This window comes from Macrobrachium rosenbergii, chromosome 39 (assembly GCF_040412425.1).
Source record: "Macrobrachium rosenbergii isolate ZJJX-2024 chromosome 39, ASM4041242v1, whole genome shotgun sequence".
Taxonomy (NCBI): domain Eukaryota; kingdom Metazoa; phylum Arthropoda; class Malacostraca; order Decapoda; family Palaemonidae; genus Macrobrachium; species Macrobrachium rosenbergii.
Window position 1 is genome coordinate 14624324 of NC_089779.1, and position 25509 is coordinate 14649832.

Genomic DNA, 25509 nt, shown 5'->3' on the forward strand with positions numbered 1-25509 from the left:
ATTTCGTTTATCGAACCGAGGCCATAAACAAGACATTCCTTCTTTTTATATTTCAGTTCTTTCTTAAAATGTTTTGGAGATCGGAGAGCGGTTTATAGTATATAGTCATTATCATTGCCACATGAGTGTCTGTGTTGCTCTTACGTAAGTGAAGACGAGCGCCTGCGAGCACACATACGTACACACACACACATACAAACGCACTTAAGCACAAAACACGTGTACGTGAACAACGGCAGAGATAGGAGTAAGCCTAACTTGTTTACAAGGACAACAAGGAGAGAGAGAGAGAGAGAGAGAGAGAGAGAGAGAGAGAGAGAGAGAGAGAGAGAGAGAAACTTGTCTACACAAGCAAAACAAGAGAGAGAGAGAGAGAGAGAGAGAGAGAGAGAGAGAGAGAGAGACTTATCTACACAAGCAAAACCAGGAGAGAGAGAGAGAGAGAGAGAGAGAGAGAGAGAGAGAGAGAGAGAGAGAGAGAGAGAGAGAATTATTAGAAAATATGCACACATAATATGCAATATTCCTAACCTTTGTCATAATATTATTCTTTAGAAAACAATGATCAACATTTTCAAATCATTCACAATTTACAACTTAAATAAATGATGCAAAAACCATCAATTGAATATATATAAAAATGAACAGTGAAAAATTAGCATATTAAAACATTTCGGACCTGCAAAGATGATATTTGAAGGCACTGCAGTTTCACTTGATCTATCTGAATATAATTTTAGTGTTTCATGAAAATCAATAATTGATATATTCATAACTTCTACAATGCTACTGATTTTAAAGACCTAAAATCTGAACGTTACTTTATTTAAATGCAAGAAACGACAACAACAAGTTATAATAACATAAACAAACAACAACAAGGAACACGATTACCATTTCCTTACCTGCTACACAAGGACAGTCTTCAAACGAGGGGCATCAGATGACAAGGAAAGGAGAAGTAGCGGGAGAAAGGTAAAGATGAGACGTGCAAGAAAAGGAAAAGGAGGAGGAGGAGGAGGAGGAGGAGGAGGAGGAGGAGGAGGAGGAGGAGGAGGAGGAGGAGGAGGAGGAGGAACAAGAAGGTGGCCTCAAGTAGGAAGTGGCACCACTGCTGCTTCTGCAACTCTGGGAGAGGTCGTTCTCTGTCTCTCTCTGTCTATCTCCCTCTCTCTCTCTCTCTTTCTCTCTCTCTCTCAAGTGCCACAAAACTTCGTCATCGCATCGATACTCATTGTGGAAGCCCCACTTTCACGGCCGGCTGTTATTTTTTTTCTTCTCTCTCACTCTCTTTCTCGTTTCACCACGTTTTTTTATCTTTCAAAGAGTCTTTTTTTTCTTTTAGCTCTCATAGGCTCAGTTCACCCTGAGTCTCTGAAAAAGAGGAAGGATTTCTACTCCGTCCGTCATATAATAATCTGGAAAAAGAAGAGGGGTTTAGTCACATAAAAATCACTGTGTAAGGTCAGTTTATTGCACGAGAATGAGGCTTAGGTCCCGTCGGTGGCAATATTCACGCATTTTGCAAGTACTTCCTAATCCCTAATCTTGAAATTAGCAAGCACTTTTAATAAGGACAATCATTTTTTACAAATCTTTTATTAATAAGAAAATATTTTTTTAAAAAGAAAATAATTTTTCCTAAGAAAAAATTTTTTTTTATAAAAAAAAGGATGAAAGAAATTTGCCTAACAATATTAGCAAGCACTTTCGATACGAAGAAAAATGCTAAAAAAAATTGCCTAACAAAAAAAGGCACGCACATGAAGATACCCTTATCGGTTGCATCGGTACTTTAAGGGATTATTCCTCTCGTGCATATTGATTTTCTTTTAAAACATCCCATGAGGACTTTCGGTAACTTCTGTTTTTTTTTTTCTCCCTCCTCTTCCGGAATTTCATATTCAATTTTTGGGGAGGTTTAAATTTTGTATTCAACATTTCTTTCCAAAAGTTTCTAGAATAGCTTTGAAATTTCCTGCTCATTTCTATCCAAAATGTCAAAAATAGCTTCGAAAATTCTTCTAATTCATTTCGTCGTTTTTTTTCTCAATAATAATTCTCTTGATTATTTTCTCATTACACTAAAAAATTCACATTTGCAACAACTCTAAAAAGATTTCTAGTATGACACCAATTCACTTTCCAAAACAGGAGGCGGATTTCCATAAATTATTCATTACTTCCCAAAGTAATAAATAAATATATGCAGCTTAATCTAAAATATTTATCAGATTTCCGTTTCCAAATTTTCACTAAAACTTGGTCAATGAAATTTAAATTTGTTTCCAGATAATATGCACCAAATATTTCTAAAAAAAAAAAAAAACTCCCTCTCTTTAAAAACAATTAGCCACATTATTTTTTTTATTTATTTATTTTTGTAACGAAAACTCACGAAAAAACTTATGAATATCCGTTAAAATATTTTCTTGCTGTGAAAATACATCTAACATTAAATTGATTTTTCTAAAGATTCATAATTTTTTCTTTTCGACCACTCCTTTAAATCACTGAAACTAAAGATTCATTTCAACAGCACTAACAACCTCTAGATAATATCAGTAACAATGTAATTCACACGTGACGCTCGATGTTTGTAACACCTGGATAATATCAGTAAAAATATAATTCACACGAAATACTTGATGTTTGTAACTCTTGGATAATATCAGTAACAATATAATCCACACGTAATACTCGATGTTTGTAACACTCAGATAATATCAGTAACAATATAATGCACACGTAACGTTCGATGTTTGTAACACTTAGATAATATCAGTAACAATATAATCCAAACGTAATACCCGATGTTTGTAACACTTAGATAATACCAGTAACAAAATAATCCACACATATCAATCCATGTTTGCATTCCTACCTTTCGGTCGAATGACTCAGAAAACATTTTTATAAAATGTACAAAAAAACAGACAGGCGATAGGAGTATAAAATGTTTACTCTACCAAAACAAAAGGTAGTGGCGCTGGGCTCTTTTTATTTGATATTTCTCTAAACGAAAATACCTTTAAATATGTTACAAGTGATCCTCTTGCATAATTTACAAAACTTTGTATCAGTACAATACATTTTTTTTAAATGTAGAAAGATTATTTTGCATATCATATTTTATTCATAGAGACCCTCTGGCTGGATTCATGAAATATCTATAAATACATCTAGTTAAAATCATACACTCATACACTACATTTCCTATACGAGACACAACTAAAATATATTTTATACCAGTAATTTATGACACCAAACAAATACATTGTGCCAGTAATTTATTACACCAAACAAAGCACAAATCATCCATATTTTCCTACAAACAACTCTCTTACATTTACTATTCAGCTTGGACATTAAAATACACAAAAATCTCTTTTCACATTTCCAACTCAGGTGCTAATTCCCATAAGAGAATATAAAAACACTGGTCTGCAAGGAATACAGCAGTTCTTTAATTATAAATTTACAACCACTAATTTCTTTAATAATAATAATAATAATAATAATAATAATAATAATAATAATAATAATAATAATAATAATAATACCTTTATTTATTATTATTATTATTATTATTATTATTATTAGAAGAGTACTAGTGAAACGGTACATGTACTCATTACTGAAAACTTTCAACATTCTTCAACGTCATGGTGACGTAACCTAATTAATAACTGGCCCAGAACGCCCTCACAGCAAGGATGAGGATCATTTTTATTGAATGAGAACTGGGATGGAAACAATTAATGAGGAACGTAGGCTATTCTTCATTTTCATTTTTCATTATTCAGTTGCTTATATTTTTCCCCCTCCCCAAGAATAAATAGGATTCAACGTTCATCGACTAAGTTAAGACGATATATCTCTTGCGGGATGATAAATTATCTATCATCTGGAGAAGCAAAATGAAATAATAGTAAGTAGCTTTGTATTTTTCATTTTTCATTATTCATTTGCTTACGTTTAAAAAAGATAATATTCAACACTTATCGACTCGATGAAGAAGATATTTCTCTCACAAGATGATAAATTATCATCTGGAAGAGCAAGAAAAAAAAAATAATAAATAAATAAAAAATAAATTAATAAATAAATAAAAATAATAATAACAAAAAGTGGCTTTGTACTTTTAATTTTAATTTTTCATTATTCATTTGCATGTGTTTTTCGAAAAAAAAATAAGACTCCTCGACTCAATGAAAAAGAGATATTTCTAAAAAGATGATAAATTATCATCTGGAAAAAGAAAATAAAATAATAAAAAAATAAAGAGGAGCTTTGTACACAAAGAAGAAATGAAATGCAGAATATTGTGACAATGGCTGCTCAGAATGACAGTGCATTTATCTGTACCAAGAGGCTCAGGTTATTACCCAAATGGAAGCATGAAGGCATTAATAAATCATTAGGCTTTAAGCTGCCAAAAAAAATGCCATCGGATGCTATTAGAGATAAGTACAGATTACTAAGCGATAACATTTTAAATACCAAATCAAATATTCGCAAACAGCACTGCAGTTTCCAATACTTAAAATACTTTCATATTCAACATTAGAGCTTGATATTTATTGTATTCACAATAAGACTATTAGTGAACATCTAAGAAGAATCATTGGTAAAGCTTGTATTTCAAAGTAGACAACACAACACCTACTTGTGCAGCCTAGCTTAAGTAATCCACGAATTTATTCCAAATTATTTTTAATATTATTTAGAAGATTAATCCTATTCATATGGAACAAGCCCACAGGGGCCATTGACTTGAAATTCAAGCTTCATTAGAAGGAAGTCAGAGGAGGTAACGGGAAATAAAGAAAGAAGAGACCACTTATTAAAAAGGAAAAAATGAATGAACAAAATAAATAAATACACAAAACTTTGTAAATTATTAAAACACAAGAAGAATTGTAATAGGGCAGTAATGCATTGCATCTTCGCTTGAACTTCCGCAGTTCCAATTCCATGACATCCAACTTTGGGATTACAAAATTTACACGTGGGTGTAGAATTACAGTAGATACAGTAATTACAGCAGGTGGTTCCAATTATTCCATCATTCAAGAAAAAAAGAAAACTTTAACGGAGAAAAATAAACAACTTTTAAAAACAATATTAAATATTTCATAGGTTTTGGCAACAGTAGGTTCAAATTCAATTATTCTCCAGGGAGAATAATTAGCAATGCTAATCGCCATTCAAAGAATGAATCACTCAGAAAATGTTGATGGATAAACTTCATAGACAATATTATGGAGGAAACTTTGTAAAATGCAAAAAAAAAAACATATTGTAGATCATTTTGTACATTACAAGAAGTAAACTTCAAAATTCTTAATTAGATTAGTTTTAATTGTCAAAACATGTTCGTGAAATGGTGTTCATTCCAGCACAAACAACCATGAATAAAATAAGGATACGAAAATATTCACAAAAATGAAAATTCAGAATACATGAATAAACTTTGTTAAGGTCAAACATTCATCACAAACTGTACATGTATAAATATATGTATATATATATATATATATATATATATATATATATATATATATATATATATATATATATATATATACATATGTATTTATATAATATTAATATACGTATATATATACATATGTATATACATATATATATAAAGTATGTATTTAAGTACGTGTGTGTGTTAGTTTGTATGTATACACATGAGTACATAAATTCATTTCATACGTTCCACAGAAAGATAGACTTAGTAACAATTACGCAATGGTACCAGCTGCAGTGGACTGCAGTTTTAGTCCATTAATGCTGCAAAAATGAAATATCAATCGTGATACTTTTTCCAACTTGGAAAAAAAATAATTTTATGTTTTCTGTCAAATTATTCCAAGCCCAGGCTCACTACAGTTCCCACGGGTCACAAAAAAAGTGAACTTTACGTAATTGCAGTCTTTTTGTTGTTGTACGTATATATATATATATATATATATATATATATATATATATATATATATATATATATATATATATATTTATAAATATATATACATATATGTATATATAATATATATAAATATATATATATATATATATATATATATATATATATATATATATATATATATATATATATATATATATATATAGAGAGAGAGAGAGAGAGAGAGAGAGAGAGAGAGAGAGAGAGAGAGAGAGAAAGGCATGCTACATCGTTACCAGTGATAAGGATAATTTATTTCCCTTGGCACACAACGCTCTCGAGTCTACAGCACGAGGAGACATTTTCCCATTACTCCTTCAACAAAGAGAGAAGAGAGAGAGAGAGAGAGAGAGAGAGAGAGAGAGAGAGAGAAATGCAGGCTTTCCCCCCCGCCATAACACTCATAAGAGAAATAACAATAACACCACCAATAACAGCAGTGACAGAAGCACAAGAACAGATAATAACAGCGCTATATTTCGTCCACTAGTAGATCTCAGGTGCTGAATGTAAGGGGACATTCTCCTTATTTGCAAACCTCCTACAACACCTGTGATCTGTTTTGCCTATTCACTTGCTGGAATGAGATTATCCACGCCTCTTTTTCTACCTAAGTATTTATTCACTCGAATCTATTTTTGTATTTAGTATCTTTTCAATCTAATGTCTTCTTTATTTTGTATTCGTTAACTTTATCTAAAATAAAAAATAGGATGAACATCAAGTGAATGAAGTATCTGGCAGTACAATAAAATTCATGAGGAAACGAAGCATTTAGTAGATAAAAAAAAACACGAAATAAATTAAAGTTATGAAAAGGAATACGAGTATTCAAAATTAATTTCAAACCAGCGAAAAACTGAAAAAAATAACACTTGGTCGTTTACAAAAATATGCAAGCCATCCATGAAGAATAAATAAAAAGGCAAGACAGAATAAAGGCGATGCATAAAAGAAACGAGAAACCATAAACATAAGAAACCACAAAACGGGAAATTCCCTATTTCATAATTCTTGATAAAATGTCGAAAAACCCCCCTTATTTTCCTCTCAGGCAAAAGACGGCAAATTTTTCCACAAGTTGCAACATATCCAGTTGCCCCTTCACACTGCCACTTCATTTCGCCTGCAATAAACAGGGGATAAACGTCACAATAAGGTAATGCAACCATTTCTTACACCCAACATCCAATACTATTCCCTTGAAGGTTTTGGGGAAATGCACAGGGGTACGAATATTTTTTTTCTCTCTCTCTCTTATTCTATCTTTGCATCTACATACATACATACATACATACATACATATATATATTTATATATATATATATATATATATATATATATATGTATATATATATATATATATATATATATATATATATATATATACATACATATAGATAAATAGATAGATAGATAGATAGGTACATCTATATACATACACATATATACACACACATATATATATATACAGTATATGTATAAATATATATATATATATATATATATATATATATATATATATATATATATATATATATATATATATATATATATATAACAAAACAAACTTTCAACATGGCAGCCATCTTGTTCCCCAGCGATGAGTAGAGGGCCAGTGAAATGTCAAAGAACAATAATAAAAAAACCAAAAAACTGTCATTCCCAGTCTCTCTCTCTCTCTCTCTCTCTCTCTCTCTCTCTCTCTCTCTCTCTCATTTCAATGGCGTGAACTACACATAGCTCGATGCAACTGTCCCTCACCTAAAAAAAAAAAATAAATTCCTGTCATATCGAGGTTACTCGAAGCTGCCACAGAACAAACAGACCAGAGAGAGAGAGAGAGAGAGAGAGAGAGAGAGAGAGAGAGAGAGAGAGAGAGAGAGGAAGTCAAACAAACACACAAACAAACAAACGAAGGCCGAGTGGATGAGGCATAAAACTTTATTTACGTGCATCATCTGAGGAATCTGGACGGCGGATTCACAAACGCCTGTATGTTCGTGTTTGTTTGACACCAGCTCGCAAAAACCACATCAACTCACAACCACTCGGTACTAAAGGCTACTCGTGAAAAGGTGTGAGATAAACTGACAAAAACTGCAGGTATAAATTGACAAAAATTGGAGGAATAAATTGACCAAAAATTGGAGCAGTAAACTGACAAAAAATTTGGGGAAAAAATTAACAAAAACTGGAGGAATATACTGATGAAAATTGGAGGCATAAACTGACAAAAATTGGAGGAATAAATTGAAAAAAATTGGATGAAAAAATGCAAAAATTGGGGGAATAAATTGACAAAAATTGGAGGAACAAATTGACAAAAATAGGAATAAATAAAAAAAAGGAAGAATAAACTGACAAAAATTGGAGGAATAAACTGACAAAAATTGGAGGAACAAATTGACAAAAATAGGAATAAATAAAAAAAAAACGGAGGAGTAAACTGATAAAAATTAGAGGAATAAACTGAAAAAAAAATTGGAGGAAAAAATGACAAAAATTGGAGGAATAAACTGAAAAAAAATTGGAGGAAAAGATGACAAAAATTGGAGGAAAAAATGACAAAAATTGGAGGCAGCGCAACTCAGGAGTGTATGGCTCCGTGTATGATGTAAATATGTGAGGATATTGTCAAGGTCTCTCTCTCTCTCTCTCTCTCTCTCTCTCTCTGGCAGTTATTTTTATACTTTGCAAAGAGAGTTCAAAATTAATTTTTGGTGAATGCTACCATGGTTCATGCATGAATATTACCAGTGCTATTTCAAATACATATAACTTAGCATATATATGTATATACATACATACATACATACATATATATATATATATATATATATATATATATATATATATATATATATATATATATATATACATGTGTGTGTCTGGGTGTGATTGTATACATATAGAATTATAACAAGTGTAATGAAAACATTTCCTTAGTTGTTAAACATGAATAAAAATTCCAATCTTTTGAAATGTCAAAATAAAAAAAAAAAAGTTCCTGCAACTCGTCACCAAAACTGCCTACCATATGCGTATCCTACCCATGCCCCCCAGGCCCCGTCCCCCCACTCCTCTCTCCCAAACCCCCACCCCCGAAAAAAACCCATTCACCTTGAACGCATGTCGATGGCCCCCCTCGCACTATGTTTAGCGCAGTCTAATCTAAACAGACGAGCTCTATCCACCTCCTTCGCTCTCCCTGGGGTTGAATGGGTCCCTAAACCAACCCCAGTAAGAACCCACGCCAACCCCACGTTACTGGGGTTTGCGAATAAATTATTACAAATGAAAACAACATTAGGTCAAAAATTCTCTCTGGAAAGTTTTCTTTAAATAACCACAGACCCCAAAGCCTACCCTGACCTGCTCCACCCTTCCCAAAAAAAGCCCCCTCTAATTTAAACCAACCATATTCCGCCCCCCCTCACCTTCCCTCCCCGTTAAAACGCATATGCATGCATCTGCAAGAATGTATCTTGCAAGGCCCTACAAGCAAACCAGGACCAATGGTGCAAAAATAACGCTCTTATTATTCACGAGACGTGAATAATGCAAGGGAGGAGGAACATTTCCAAAATAACGGCGAGTGGTAAAAACGTGTTTGCAAATGCGAGAATTTTTCTCAAGGCCGCAGCAGCTTCGAGTGGCCCGGGTATGCCTAAGACAGCGGGGCCGTTCCAAGTTGTTTAGTCTGAGGGCCACTCTTGGAAAAACAAAAAGTCATGCGGGCCACCTGCGTGTATGTATGTATATGTGTATATATATATATGTATATATATACATATATGATGTAACACAACAGACGCCAATGAAACTTTTCTTTGCAGTTATTGATTTCGCGAGGAATATTTTTTTTTTATTCAGGATAAGCGATATATCTAATTTTTATGATATAAAAATAGAGAAATATACTTTACTTATTTTTCTCTAGCGGGCCACTTTCAAAATCAAACGGGACACTTTTGGCCCACGGGCATGAGTTGGACGGCCCTGGCCTGGAATAACTTTATTATGGGTGTTATAAATAAACCAAAGGAATTGTCTAATATATATATATATATATATATATATATATATATATATATATATATATATATATATATATATATATATATAATATATATGTGTGTATATATTTATATATATGTATGTACTCGTACTCGTATATGTATGTATGTATGTACATATATATATACATATAAATACACACACATGTATATATATGTGTTTGTGTGTGTGTATGTACCGTTTCCTCTTACAGGAATTAGCTTCAAATAAAAAAAACTGTCATTTTATATTCGTATGTTAAATGCTGAATATGAGAGAGAGAGAGAGAGAGAGAGAGAGAGAGAGAGAGAGAGAGAATAAAAAATTCATGTAATCCGTTTGTCCTTGAGCGAAACCCATTTCGAAAATTACATTAAAAGACTATTCTCCCATTCCCATCCGTCATATTTAAACTTCAAGCGGATGAGACAAAAGAAAAATGTAAAAATTATTCAGTAATTCGAAAAATAAATTAGCATCAAGGATTTCACCAAAAAAAAAAAAAAATTAAGATCTGAATGTTAAACGAGACCTTCGAATGCTGAGAATGAGATTGGGATGACGACATTATATTCCTTTACCTTATTGGTTCTTTATAACCGTACAAGAAGTTAATGCATAGGACTCTCTCTGTCTGTCTGTCTGTGCTTCTTCCAGCAAGCATAAAAACCAAGAGAAATAAATAACAGAGGAGAATACGAAAACTCTCTCTCTCTCTCTCTCTCTCTCTCTCTCTCTCTCTCTCTCTCTCTCTCTGTTCCTACTTCCAGCAAACATAAAAACCAAGAGAAATAACAAACCGAGGAGAAAACGAAAGCTCTCCTTTCTCTCTCTCTCTCTCTACCCTCTTCTCTCTCTCTCTCTCTCTCTCTCTCTCTCTCTCTCTCTCTCTCTCTCTCTCTCTCTCTCTGCTCCTCTCCTTCCAGCAAGCTTAAAAACCAAGAGAAATAAATAACCGAGGAGAAAACGAAAGCTCTCCTTTCTCTCTCTCTCTCTCTCTCTCTCTGCTCCTCCTTCCAGCAAGCTTAAAAACCAAGAGAAATAAATAACCGAGGAGAAAACGAAAGCTCTCCTTTCTCTCTCTCTCTCTCTCTCTCTCTCTCTCTCTCTCTCTGCTCCTCCTTCCAGCAAGCTTAAAAACCAAGAGAAATAAATAACCGAGGAGAAAACGAAAGCTCTCCTTTCTCTCTCTCTCTCTCTCTCTCTCTCTCTCTCTCTCTCTCTCTCTCTCTGCTCCTCCTTCCACGAAGTATTAAAAACCAAGAGAAATAAATAACCGAGGAGAAAACGAAAGCTCTCCTTTCTCTCTCTCTCTCTCTCTCTCTCTCTCTCTCTCTCTCTCTCTCTCTCTCTCTCTCTGCTCCTCCTTCCACGAAGTATTAAAAACCAAGAGAAATAAATAACCGAGGAGAAAACGAAAGCTCTCTCTCTCTCTCTCTCTCTCTCTCTCTCTCTCTCTCTCTCTCTCTCTCTCTCTCTCTCTCTCTGCTCCTCCTTCCACGAAGTATTAAAAACCAAGAGAAATAAATAACCGAGGAGAAAACAGAAAGCTCTCCTTTTCTCTCTCTCTCTCTCTCTCTCTCTCTCTCTCTCTCTCTCTCTCTCTCTCTCTGCTCCTCCTTCCACGAAGTATTAAAAACCAAGAGAAATAAAACACCGAGGAGAAAACGAAAGCTCTCCTCTCTCTCTCTCTCTCTCTCTCTCTCTCTCTCTCTCTCTCTCTCTCTCTGTGCTCCTCCTTCCAGCAAGCATAAAAAACCCAAGAGAAACAAAAATAATAAAAAAAAACATGAGAAAAAGGAAGCTAAACGAACAGAAACACAAATTCCCGAAGGAGTAACGACTCCCGATAAACAGAGAAAGACTGCAACAGCGATCAAGTGACGGCATTAGCAATTAAGCTGCCCCTTCTTTTTGCCGTCTGAAAGGAAGACCAACTAATGGAGGAAGAAATAAAGGGCGGTGCTTAATCCTGCGCCTTCCGAGAAGGATAAATAACCAGCAATTGTTGCTAGCAATAATTAGCTGGGCCAGTTGTTGTTATAAGGGTTGCAAAGACGGCGGGAATAATGACGACGTGACAAAAGTTATAAGAGTAGTTGTAGTAGTATTAGTGGTAGGAAGGTTGGGAAAGAACTTAAAAGTAGTATATGGTGGTAGGAAGGTAGGGACAGAAGCTAAAAGCAGTATTAGTGGTAGGAAGGTAGGGACAGAACTTAAAAGCAGTATTAGTTCACTAAAAGCAGCTGTGGTTATAGTCGTAGCTGTAATTAGTTGTGACAGTTATGAATTACCTTACGGTTGTTAAACATAAGCCAATTATTTTTCTAAATACTAAAAATTCATTTCAAACATGAGAAAATATATTAAATAAACAAACAGTTGGACAGATAGAGAAAATCACATGCCCTACAATTACCATGACTAGAAAAACTCCATACCCCATGCCCAAAGTTCTGTATGTTAAGGATTGCGGGGTACCTCAAGGATAGACATTTGGACCCTATAATACTACGATCTTTCCGAAAAGGTTCTAAAGATAAATGTTCTTTTAAGAATTCATTCGAATTAATATAAAAAGCACATATGTATTGACCTTAATTATTATTATTATTATTATTATTATTATTATTATTATTATTATTATTATTATTATTCAGAATAATAATAATAATAATAATAATAATAATAATAATAATAATAATAATAATAATAATAATAATAATAATATGTAAATCTTACGAATATCAGGCTACTGAATAGCATAAATTTAGCATGCGATAGCAACAAGTTATTTGTTTGAAATCTACTAACTTTGAAAAAAAAAAAAATTATGGACGACTAAGGCTAAAGTATAAGTAAACTAAAAGGTAAATTATAAAGAAAACGTAACAAGACTTAAACTTCTCAAGCTTAGTTCCTCTAACAAGTAACTGAGAGCCATCACTGGTTGTGGATTATTCCGCCCTAAAATGACCTTAAATTGTGAATATTATTTACTAATTTTTTCCTCTTGTTGCACAATGGGAGTTGTTCAACAAATAACCCTTTTTTTACATCGATGAAAACTGGTGTTGTGAACTGAGTTTATTTCTTTCTAAGATGATTTTATTTCATTAAAACTATCATCAAATGATTTTACTCATTTTTAGGACTTAAAGTTTTTGTTTTTTATTATTGAGAGGCATCGATGTCTAATCAAATTTGACAGAATGTACTGATAATACATCTTTACTTTCCCTAACTGAGAATTCTAGTCTGTGGAATCTTGCACTGCAAATTAATTAATGACGTTCAATAATAATAATAATAATAATAATAATAATAATAATAATAATAATAATAATAATAATAATAATAATAATAATGATGATAATAATAATAATAATAATAATAATAATAATAGATATTATTATTATTACTATTATTTTTATTACCGTGGATATACCTAAGACTCTTTGCACTGTCTCTAAAAATCACGCCTAGTCAACAAATTTATGCATGCACAAAGCGGGTTGTGCATGCATAATTCTACGTCACAAACCCTCCCCGAGTACGTATTATTTCTCGCACGTACAGCTTAAGCACGTGCAATATCATTCCCAAATCTCGCCGGGCGCGTTTCCGCATCTGAGCCGAATACATACATACGTACGGCCGTAACTGCGTTTGCAGAACCGGGGCAATTTATACACTGCATATAAATCTATTTCTCAACCTCTGCTCCCCCTTATGTACTGTATACGAATCTCCTGTTTCTAAATCCCTCTCTCTCTCTCTCTCTCTCTCTCTTCCTTTATTTGTTTTTAGTTGCTGTCTACTGCTTATTCTTTCCTCTACACCCCACCAGTCCTCCCCAAAATCTTCTATGAATGTCTCTCTCTCTCTCTCTCTCTCTCTCTCTCTCTCTCTCTCTCTCTCTCTCTCTCTCTTCCTTTATTGGTTCGTTGCTTTCTACTCTTTACTCTTTCCTCTACAACCCCACCGGTTTTTCCCAAAACCTTCTACGAATATCCTCTCTCTCTCTCTCTCTCTCTCTCTTCCCCTCCTCTCTCTCTCTCTCTCTCTCTCTCTCTCTCTCTCTCTCTCTCTTCCTTTATTTGTTTTTAGTTGCTTTCTAGTCCTTTCTTTTTCCTCTATACTCACCAGTTCTCCCCAAAACCTTCTACGAATCTCCTCTCTCTCTCTCTCTCTCTCTCTCTCTCTCTCTCTCTCTCTCTCTCTCTCTCTCTCTCTCTTCATTTATTTGCTTTTAGTTGCTTTCTACTCCTTTCTTTTCCCTCTATACCCCACCAGTCCTCCACAAAACCTTCTACGAATCTCCTCTTTCTAAATCCCCCCCGTCTCTCTCCCTCTCTCTCTCTCTCTCCCTTCCTTTATTGGTTTTTAGTTGCCTTCTACTGCACACTCTTCACTCTATAGTCCTCTACCAGTTCTCCCCACCCCCACCCCAACCCCAAACTTCCCATAGCCGACAGGATGTAATTTGCTTTCAAGGCAAATTTACATAAAACAATGGAATAGTTGCTCACTGCCACCGTGGCCACACGTGGTCCGGAATAACTTGGAACCAGGAATAAAGGCCGGACAGAAACTAGGAATATTACAGGATTCCCGTACAGTAAAACTGTAAGGAGAAAGACTTGGAAATATTCCCTGGGAGAGAGAATGTGGGTATGTGCGGTGTGTAGAGCAAATAAAATAATGCAGGGGATTAGAGAAAACTTTACCATTTGTCCAAAGATGAGATTTTAATGGTCATAAATGAAAATGCTAGTGGTTTTATATATAAGTATATACTGTAATTACATATATATATATACATACATGTATATGTATATATATATATATATATATATATATATATATATATATATATATATATATATATATATATATATATATATATATATATATATAAATGCATAAACTGCAATGACCAAAAAAAGCAAAGTACACAGCAGTTAATATTCAATAAATACGTCATCCGGTTAATGGAAACGACAGACAAATAAAACAGCCAAAGAATTAACTACTGTGTACTTAATCTTTTCCGGTTATTGCATTTATGCATAAAACTGAGATATAGCAAAGTTAGTAGCTAGGAAGAAAATTAAAATTAACATTCATGAGTGGCGGCAAAACTCATGAATAACACACAAAACTCATTTTATACCCGAAAACCTAAACACACACACACACACATACAACCCCTGCAATCTAAAACACTGTGGCACAATAATACGTATCCCCTCAAAAATCGGGGCAATTCTATGGTGCATCACTATACTGTGACTGGAAATAATGAAATGATAAAAAGTAAAAAGTCACGATTATGTATTTGAGCAAGACATTATTTATTCAAATACAAAAATGGTTACAAAAAGGAGCTTTCGACCGTTTGCACGATGGTCGAAAGTTTTTTGTAACCACTTTTTAGTTTTCTGAAAAGAAAACTATTGTGCCGGCTTTGTCTGTCCGTCCGCACTTTTTCTGTCCGTCTTCAGAACTTAAAAACTACTGAGGCTAGAGGGCTGCAAATTGGTATGTTGATCATCCACCCTCCAATCATCAAACATACCAAATTGCAGCCCTCTAGTCTCTGTAGTTTTTATTTGATTTAAGGTCAAAGTTAGCCGTACTCGTGCTTCTGGCAACGAGAAAAGCTACGCCACAACCGGGTCGTGGTTAAAAGTTTTAATGGGCCGCGGCTCATACAGCATTATACCGAGACCACCGAAAGGTAGATCTATTTTCGGTGGCCTTGATTATACGCTGTAGCGGCTGTACAGAAAACTCGATTGCGCCGAGGAAACTTCGGCGCATTTTTTTACTTGTTTATTTTGATATAAATAGTCTTGCTCATAAACATAACTGTGGCTTATTACTTATTACGGTGCGGTTTCAATTCCATGAACGCAGATATAAAAACCATTTTATCCATTTGAGAGGAATAATGTAAAATGGTGACATGGAAACATCTACGGCCAAAAAAAAAAAGAAAAAATAGAAAAAACTTCATCCTAAATGTTATTCCTAACGTAAGCACTTTTTTATAGCTTCCAATGGAAGACTGCGCTGCCAGTGAAAAAAAAAAAAAATAAAAACAAAACTACCAGTGCTAAAAAAAAAAAAAAACCCGGTAGCGGCCATTACCGTGTTCATCCAATCAATACAGATTAAAGTAGCAAGCACTGATTAGAAAAATGAAATTTGATAGAAACTTTCCCAAGTTACGAAATTGGTTTATAAAATTATATGCTAAAGTATATACTACATATGCATGTACTGTTTTTATAGCTTTGAAAATGGGATTAAAAGTTAAAACGCTGCCTCGTGGAAATAAATGTCGAAACTGAGAGAAGATTGCTGGCTATTTAGTTTATATTACAAGGTGAATTTATATGCAGAGATTATGCTGTTGAATATACACACGCATAAATAAATAAATAAATAAATAAATAAATAAATATATACAGTATATTATATATACATATATATTATACACATATATATACCTATTATATATGTATATATTATATATGCATATATCATACATATAGATATACCTATTACATATATACATATATTATACATTTATATATATATATATATATATATATATATATATATATATATATATATATATATATATATATATACATACATATATATATATATATATATATATATATATATATATATATATATATATATGTAAAAGTATATCTTAATATATATATGTATATGTATATATTATATATACACATATGTGTGTGTGTGTGATTGCGCGCGTGCGCGTGTATATGCGCAAGAACCACTACACAACAGAAAGGAAAAAAAAAATTAGTACAACCTCACTGAACTCTTACAACCAATACCGCACTCCATTCTTGATTCCAGCACGGACTTACAACACATACTAAGGATTACCAGCAAACGAGAACAAAGCAGAGAAAAACGAACCTAAACTACGGTCAGGGAGCAAGTGGAATTGGGGTGGACGGTGGGGCTGGTTTAGGAAGGGGTTTGGAAGGCGGGGAGGGAGGGTCATTTAGTAATATCAGGTTACGCCTTGAATACATAATGGGTTGGGAAACGCTAAACGGTTTCCCTGGCCTAGAGAGGTGATTTTATTATTATCTTAGTATATTATTATTATTATTATTATTATTATTATTATTATTATTATTATTATTATCATTATTCAGAAGATGAACCTTATTTATATGGAGCAAGCCCACCGCAGGGGGCACTGACTTGAAATTCAAGCTTCCAAAGAATAATAATAATAATTATAATAATAATGATAATAATAATATTATTATTATTATTATTATTATTATTATTATTATTATTATTATTATTCAGAAGATGAACCCTATTCATATGGAACAAGCCCACCACAGGGGCCATTGACTTGAAATTAAAGCTTCCAAAGAATATTATTATTATTATTATTATTATTATTATTATTATTATTATTATTATTATTATTATTATTCAGAAGTTGAACCCTATTCATATGGAACAAGCCCACCAAAGGGGCCATTGACTTGAAATTCAAGCTTCCAAAGAATATTATTATTATTATTATTATTATTATTATTATTATTATTATTATTATTATTATTATTCAGAAGATGAACCCTATTCATATGAAACAAGCCCACCACAGGGGCCACTGACTTGAAATTCAAGCTTCCAAAGAATATCAAGGTGTTCATTAGGAAGAAGTAAGAGGAGGTAATGGGAAACACAGAAAGAAGAGATCCCACTTATTAAAAAAGAAAAAAATAAATTATTAGATTAATAAACAAATAAAAACGTGTTACTTACGTAAACAGACGTATGTGTAAATATGTGTGCGCACATATTTACAAACAAAACGACGTAAGTTCCCACATTTGTAAAGACCTTCTATTAATCGGTTTAACTCTGACGTCACGTTTTTTTTTTTTTAAATAGCCTGGCCCATACAATGACGTCTGGCGTTGCTGCCAGAATTTTTGGTGTTATGCATTTCATGCTCCAATTACGCGTGTCCTTGAAATAGGTATCAGTAATACAGTTATGCGTCATTTGTTCTTTATGCTGAAAATCAAAAGTTAGATGCGCATGTCCCTGATTGCACAACTTTGCAATTGTGTGTGTATATATATATATATATATATATATATATATATATATATATATATATATATATATATATATATATATATATATATATTGTATATATATATACATATATATATATATATATGTATATATACACACACACACACACACACACATATATATATATATATATATATATATATATATATATATATATATATATATATCACCGATCCATTGCACCAAATTTTTTTCGCTGAAAAACAGGCCATAAATATATAAATGAGTTAATTCGTTTATTTGTAATCAAATGCAATTCCAAAAAAACCTGGATGAGAGAGAGAGAGAGAGAGAGAGAGAGAGAGAGAGAGAGAGAGAGAGAGAGAGGTGTATAACTTTATTTTCCTAACTTAATATCGTTCGAATCCTCAGCATTACATGGATGTTCCATTGAGGTCTGGTACACGGGGTGGGGGAATGGGAACTGGGGGGGGGATTGTCCTCCAGGGGGAAAACCGCCCCCCCCCCTCTTGCTCCTCTTCCCCTTCCTGCTAAACCCCTTCACGGCAAACCTCACGCATGGAGAGCTGCCGCAAGTGAAGGCATTATTGCGCTGGTTCCCCGGATGTTCGCATATGTCACGCCGAGGGATTGCGTGTAAACACGAACACGCCTGGAAGTTCATTTACAAAGTCGTAGTGGAACTCTCTTTGTTCCTTTTACAAGCTCTCTTTTTCTCTCTTTTTCTTTCCTCGCCGCTTCCCAAGTCTTCGTGGAATTCTCGTTGTTCCCTCTTGTTCCCTTTTCTAACTCTCTTTCTTTCTGTCCTCGCTTTCTTCGAAAGTCGTCGTGGAACTCTTGTGGTTCCACTTTCTTAACTCTTTTTCTTCCTTCACCTCTTCCAGAGTCGTCGTGGAACTCTTGTGGTTCCATTTTCTTGACTCTTTTTCTTTCTTCATTTCTTCCAAAGCCGTCGTGGAATTCTCACTGTAAATTTTTCTAACTTTTTTCCCGTCTTCATCTCCTCCAAAAGTCGTCGTGGAACTCTTGTTATTCCCTTTTCTAACTATTTTTCTTCCTTCACCTCTTCCAAAGTCGTCGTGGAATTCTCCTTGTTCCGTTTTTCTATTTTTTCCATCTTCATCTCTTCCAAAGTCGTCGTGGAATTCTCGTTGTTTCCTTTCCTAACCCTTTTTTTTTTTTTAGTCTACACCTCTTCCAGAGCCATCATGGAACGCTTGTTATACTCTTTTTCTAACTTTCTTCCCGTCTTCACATCTTCCAAAGTCATCGTGGAACTCTTGTAGTTCCATTTTCTTAACTCTTTCTCTTCCTTCACCTCTTCCAAAGTCGTCGTGCAACTCTCGTCGTTCCCTTTTTCTAACATTGTTTTTCCGTCATCTCTTCCAAAGTCGTCGTAGAATTCTCGTTGTTCCCTTTTTTAACTCTTTTTCTATCCTCGCCTCTTTCAAAGTCGTCGTGGAACTCTTGCGGTTCCATTTTCTAACTCTTTTTCCAACTTTATTTCTTCAAAAGCCATCATGGAACTCTCATTGTTCCCTTTTCTAACTTTTTTTTTCCACTCTTCATCTCTTCCAAAGTCATCGTGGAACTCTTGCGGTTCCATTTTCTAACTCTTTTTCTTCCTTCAGTTCTTCCAAAACCATCACGGAACTCTCGTTATTCCCTTTTCAAACTCTTTTTCTATCCTCACCTCTTCCGAATCTTGAGAATGCCGAGAGAGAAACTGAACGGATGGAAAATAGACGATTGTCACCTTTTTTTTTAGATCCGCCCGATTTCCCCCTTGAGAATATCTGGATCATTATGACATAATCATAAATGTCATATATGATTCATCGCCTTAGTAACTGTTCCTCTGGGTAATTCATTTCCTTGATGATTGTACTTCTACGCAACCCATCACTCTGATAATTAGACTTCTAGGTAAATGATCGCCTCGATAATTATCCTTCCAGGTAATCGTTGCTTTGATAATTATACTTGTAGGTAAATCATCAACTTGATAATTATACTTGCAGGTATTCATCACCTTGATAATAATACTTCTAGATAATCATCACCTTGATAATTATACTTATAAGCAAATAATCAATTTGATAATCATCCTCTGGGTAATCGTCGCCTTGATAATTGTATGTATAAGTAAATCACTATCTTAAAAGTAAGTCACTACCTTGATCATTATATCACTACATATATATATATATATATATATATATATATATATATATATATATATATATATATATATATATATACTGTATATATATATGTATATATATAACCAATCTCCTTCAATAATTATACCTTCAAGTAGTATAATTATCACCTTGTTAACCATTCCTTGCTAATTCGGGCCTTCATACTTAATTCCATCTCTAATCCCATCGAATCCCACTTCAAAAAGAAACAATTATAGCAAGCTTTTACAACTTTAGTGGGCTCACTAACTCTGAATTAAATTTTTTGTTTATATTTTGTTATGTTATTATTATTAGTATTATTATTATTATTATTATTATTATTATTATTATTATTATTATTATTATTCAGAAGATAAACCCTATTCATATGGAACAAGCCCACCAAAGGGGCCACTGACTTGAAATTCGAGCTTCCAAAGAATATTATGATGTTAATTAGGAAGACATAAGAGGAGGTAAAGTTAAATACGGAAAGAAGAGATCTCACTTTTCAAAAAAGAAAAAAAAACTAATAAATCACTAAATAAATAAAAATGATTAAAATGTTAGAAATGCATTGCACCTTCGCTTGAGGTGGTCTCAAAATTATAGGCAGTACTGACCAACTGCTAAATACGTGTGCTTAATACATTTAACTACATACACGACCGTTACTGACATTTACGGGGACATTACCATTCATCATGAACTCTCAAACCCTCGACATTTAGAGATGACGTGCCCCATTGCAATCAGAGGTGGGTTTGAATGAACCATACGTTGAATTTCGACCATAACGATCCATGGTAGCTTATGTCGGGTTTCCAAAGCTGTTTGTTTACAATTTCAAGAACGGCGAAGCACGGCAGCGGAATAACAAACTAATAAGCACTGTTTGTGCTTGAAGGTATGATAGTATTTCACACAAGAGATATTCTAAATTTGGCCTCCAGTCAGGGATGCAGTTGGAGAGATGAAAGCATAACCAATAACCTTGTTATTATTGTTGTTATTATTATTTCAAAAAAATACTCATAGTGTTCTCGAACGTTTTCTGTACAGATTTAGCTTTAAATATATGTACATATACGTAACTGTGGACTTGTTTTTCCATTATTATTATTATTATTATTATTATTATTATTATTATTATTAATCATGAGGTACAAACCATGCATACCCAAACAAAATAGATGTATCAGATGCAAAACTGAAAGTTTCGAAAAACAGTTACTGCAAAATTTACCGCAATAAAATAACAAAGCTTTTACTTCCTTTTTGTCACAAAGGCTTATTTTCAATTTTTTCCCACCTCTTCTGGACGAGAACAGAGAAGGGCAATACACACACACACACACACACACACACACACACACACACACACACACACACATATATATATATATATATATATATATATATATATATATATATATATATATATATATATATATATATATATATACACACATCTGTATATATACATATATATCTTATATATATATAATATAAACACATGTATGTATATATACGTGTCGTGTGCTTGTGTAAGTTTGTGTACGTCGGTATTTCATCAGGAACCCATCCTCGATATCTCATTCTACACCAATATAGTTTTAGCGAATTTAAAATTCTTCTCTACCGTTACACCAACAACCAACAAACACAATTTTATATAAAAAAAAAATAAAATCCCAACGAGGAAAAGACAAGTATCAGTGATTTCCATTTCAATTCCAGTTGTGTAAATCCAGGCGAGGGAATCCAGATGTGTAAATCCAGCCTAGGGAACCTAGTCTTGGAATCCCCACATTAACATAAGCCTGACATGGAGTCATCTTGAGAAGAGATAAGGAGGAAGAAGAGCCGGGGAGAGAGAGAGAGAGAGAGAGAGAGAGAGAGAGAGAGAGAGAGAGAGAGAGAGAGAGAGAGAGAGAGAGAGAGAGAGTAAATCCATTCTTTTAAGTTCTCCTCTTCATGCAGCCATACATATACTTCCTTTCTTTTAGAGAGAGAGAGAGAGAGAGAGAGAGAGAGAGAGAGAGAGAGAGAGAGAGAGAGAGAGAGGGTAACGAAATTACTTTTTTAGGTACTCCATTTCATGTCGCCAAACATATAGTGCCTTTCTTTTAAAGAGAGAGAGAGAGAGAGAGAGAGAGAGAGAGAGAGAGAGAGAGAGAGAGAGAGAGAGAGAGAGAGAGAGAGAGAGAGTAAATAACTTTTTTTAAGTACTCCATTTCATGACGCCAAACTTGTGCTGCCTGTTCTTAAAGAGAGAGAGAGAGAGAGAGAGAGAGAGAGAGAGAGAGAGAGAGAGAGAGAGAGTAAATCCCTTCTCTTTAAAGTATATACTCCATTTCATGCAGCAATACATATAGTGCCTTTCTTTTAAAGAGAGAGAGAGAGAGAGAGAGAGAGAGAGAGAGAGAGAGAGAGAGAGAGAGAGAGAGAGTCTGGGGCAACTTTAGTGACGCCATATTTATAATTAAGATTCTCACAGACTACTTCGAGACGTCCGTTTTCTAAGGAGTTATGTAAAACTTTCAAGGCGGTGTGGAAACGTCTCGGGGGAAGGAAGAGAGTGGGGGGGGGAGGGGTCAAACAGCGGCCATTAACACGGAGAGAGAGAGAGAGAGAGAGAGAGAGAGAGAGAGAGAGAGACAGGGTGTGCTTATCTCATTAAATTGGCTCCAGAGAATGAAAAAAACGGCGACTACTGAGAGAGAGAGAGAGAGAGAGAGAGAGAGAGAGAGAGAGAGAGAGAGAGAGAGAGAGAGAGAGAGCATTCGTCATCTCTCATTAAATTGGCTCCAGAGGATGAATAAAGTCAGCAACTACTGAGAGAGAGAGAGAGAGAGAGAGAGAGAGAGAGAGAGAGAGAGAGGGAGAGAGAGCATGTGCTTATCTCTCATTATCTCGAACTCCTGTTGTCCCGAGCCTCTCTTACATTACCACTATTTCCGATAAGCAAATAGATCATTATCCAATGAGAAGCAAAGATTTCAAAGAATGTTAAGTGATCAACTTGTAAAATAACTAATCATTATAAACAGAAAAATAACTAAGAAACTAATCAACAGGAACCTTCTAAGTCTTCCCACGACAGCAAAGGGTTTAGCACGAAAGGAACGCGACTCTGAAGCCCTTTTTTCTGAACTTTGTCTACTTGTATCTACTGAAATAGAATATAGAGTTTAGGCCAAAGGCCAAGCGCTGGGACCTAAATGCGCCGAAGTTTCTTCGGCGCAATCGAGTTTTCTTTTGATCGTATGGTCAAGTCCACCGAAAAGTTCTATCTTTCGGTGGTCCCGGTATAATGCTGTATGAGCCGCCCCCCATAAAGCTTCGACCAAGGCTCGGTGGTGGCCTGTCCTATATCGTTTCCAGATGCACGATTATGTCTAACTTTAACCTTAAATAAAAATAAAAAACTACTGAGGCTAGAGGGATACAATTTGGTGCGTTTGATGATTGGAGGGTGGATGATCAACATTACCAATTCGCACTCCTATAGCCTCAGAAGTTTTTAAGATCTGAGGGCGGACGGACAGACAAAACCGGCACAATAATTTTTTTTTTTTTACAGAAAATTAAAAGAAATTGCAGGTAATAGTCAAAAGATACCTAAAAAAAAAAAAGAAATAAAACGAAAAATCTCCGAAAGCGAGAAGACACTCGTCCAAATCCGATTTTCCATACTCAAGTGGGATTGCTGTAACGCTCCAGGACCTTCCCTTTAAAAAAAAAAAAACAAGGTGGTGGAGGGAAGAGAGAAAAAGAGAAAGAATATGCAATAAAAGAAAAAAATAAAAAAAACACCCAAAAAAGAAATCCACTTACAGCGAATTTCCCAACAGACCTACGACCGACATCACTGTGGCAGATCAAAAACGCTCATGGAAGCGGCCCCCTCCCCTTAACCCCCACCCCACACCACCATCACCCCTAGGGTCATGACCCCACCCGACTCTTATCAGCATCCCCCCCCCTCCAACCCGCCTACCCTACCCTCCCCAACCATATGAATTCCCGGTACTCTTGCCCCCTTCCCTATTATTTATTTATACTCTGCTTGGTATTGTTTCTTTTAATTAAAATGGTTCTTGATATTTATCGCATTATTGTCCTGTGTTTACTAATTACGGTTTAGCTTCTATCTGGTTTACTGCAAAATTACATAACATGCACTCAGAAAATATGAATCTTTTCCAGTAACTATTTCTTGTCTAATTCCTAAATTGGTAAAGATGTCTGACTACAAATTAGCTAACAACAGCCTGATACACCTGACTGAGTTGATAAATTTTTTTTTTTTTTGTATCAATGCTTTGGAATTCTATCCCTCCCTCCATTCTTCAAGAGAAATGTCTGCCCTACTCCTCATTCGGGAATAAGCCCTGACTTTTCCCATGCTTCTATCATGTCTGGGCTAGCTGCGGGTACTCGGTTTTAGTCCTGCGTATATTCGCATAAAAAACTAAACACTTTCGAATTGGTCCGCCATTAAACCATTTTACCTTTACCCTATGCAAAAGTTTTTTAGTTAACAAAATATAAAATGAAATTTTTTCAGTGGCATAAAAAGAAAGCAAGCATTTTATCCATATTTATTCATACAATTCTGCAAGCCTTTTATTCATATTGATTCATAAAATTCGGCAAGCCTTTTAGTCATGTTGATTCATAAAATTCTGCAAGCCTTTTATTCATAATTATTCATAAAATTCTGCAAACATTTTAGTCATATTTATTCATAAAATTCTGCAAGCCTTTCATTCATATTTAATCATAAAATTCTGCAAGCCTTTTATCCACATTCATAAAATTCTGCAAGCCTTTCATTTATATTAATCACAAAATTCTGCAAGCCTTTTATTCATATATATTCACAAAATTCTGGAAGTCTTTCTTTGATATTTATTCATAAAATTCTGCAAGCCTTTTATTCATATTTACTCACAAAATTCTGCAAGCCTTTTATTCATATTTATTCTTAAAATTCTGCTAGCCTTTCATTCGTAAAATTCTGCAAGCCTTTTATTCTTATTTATTATTCATAAAATTCTGCGAGCCTTTCATTCACATTTATTCATAAAATTCTGCAAGCCTTTTATTCATATTTACTCACAAAATTCTGCAAATATTGTATTC

General features: G+C 34.1%; 1 protein-coding gene across 3 annotated transcripts in view; it reads right to left on the reverse strand.

Moving 5' to 3' along the window:
* LOC136825767 (uncharacterized) overlaps positions 1 to 25509 on the reverse strand; it is a 506720-nt gene that overhangs the window by 11272 nt on the left and 469939 nt on the right. For all 3 annotated transcript variants that reach the window (XM_067082615.1, XM_067082618.1, XM_067082614.1), the window contains exon 2: positions 906 to 1418. The gene's annotated coding sequence lies outside the window, so the exon portion shown is untranslated. The remainder of the gene's footprint in view (positions 1 to 905; positions 1419 to 25509) is intronic.